The sequence below is a fragment of the Bubalus bubalis genome, chromosome 2 (assembly GCF_019923935.1).
Source record: "Bubalus bubalis isolate 160015118507 breed Murrah chromosome 2, NDDB_SH_1, whole genome shotgun sequence".
NCBI lineage: Eukaryota > Metazoa > Chordata > Mammalia > Artiodactyla > Bovidae > Bubalus > Bubalus bubalis.
The window spans coordinates 86,982,208-86,983,492 of NC_059158.1; the positions used below are offsets into that span (position 1 = coordinate 86,982,208).

At 41.9% G+C, this 1,285-nt stretch overlaps 1 pseudogene; it reads right to left on the bottom strand.

Moving 5' to 3' along the window:
• Nucleotides 1-274: 274 nt before the first annotated feature.
• LOC123331236 lies at nucleotides 275-539 on the bottom strand (annotated as a pseudogene).
• Between the last annotated feature and the right edge of the window lie 746 nt (nucleotides 540-1,285).

Below are 1,285 nucleotides of genomic sequence, written 5' to 3' on the forward strand. Positions count from 1 at the left end.
ATGAAACCAAAGCCACAGATAACAGAGAAGAAACTAATGGCTGCCAGAGGCAGTGGCTGAAACGTGTGAAGGAGGCCAAAGCTACAAATTTCCAATTATAAAATAATTAACTCATGGGGATATAATATACAGAATGGTGATCATAGTTCATATTTCTTGAAATGAAAGTTGCTGAGAGATTTTTTTTAACCAGTCATCTTTTATTGGCTGTTAAATCTCCACTAGGCTATGAAAGGATTCAGGGGTGCCCAGCAAAGAATGCAGAATGCCCTCTTCAGTGGTACTCGCTTGGCTGCTCTTGTTTAAGTTCCTTGTAAGAACGGCAAACAGTTGAAAAACATGTAAGCTGCCAGCACCATAGAAAGCCCGGCAACGCTCCCTTTCTTCATGTTTAACTTGTTGTAATACTGGCAATAACCTCTCTGAAATGCTCCAGCAATGCCTTTAGGGATGAAATCTCGCATTAGTATCCAGCTTGACAGCTCCCTTAATTTGACATGCAGGAGTTTCTTTTCCTTAAATGGTACAACTGATGCCATCTTGGAGTCCTGGCAGTCTGCTCCAATATGAACTCTTCTGTGTTGAGCAAGGTTTGAGGCACAACAAAAAGCCTTCCCACATTCTTCATCGGGTTTCTCACCACTGTGAATGATCTGATGCAGAAAAAGAGATGAATGTTTCCCAGATACAAACATTTTTCTATTGCTGATTATTTTACAACTTGAATCCAAATCTGTATTCCAGCTTCTTGTTTCTTCCTTCACAACCATCCAAGGGTCTCTTCCTTCCTTCAATAACACAATGATCTCTGGCTTAGAAATGAAATGGCCAATTGAGACCAAGTTACTATAATTCTCCATCATCACATTGCAATACAATTTCTTTTGAAGAGGGTTGAGAAACTCCCACTCATGCGAAAAGAACTCTTATGGCCACACCCCTGAGTGTTATTGGTCCCCGGGCCATGGTTTTAGACCTGCAAAAACTGATTCGTCCTCAGGGTTCCTTTATCAGAAAAACAGAGTCCAGAAAACCACACCGTTCCTTGCTAGCTTGTGTTCCCCTTGCACAGTCGTGTCTGTGGCAACCTAATGGTTTCTTGCTTGGTTTCTTGACATCCTAATGGATGTCATTCACAAGCTGTTGACCTCAAGGAGCAAGGGAAAACCCCAAGGTAGAAGTCACCTGCTTTGTCATTGGAGGTGTTCTATGGGGTTGTAAAGTTACCAGTTCAAAGCGGCCGCCCAACCCCAAATCTAACTTTTTGAGACTAATATAAGGAAAA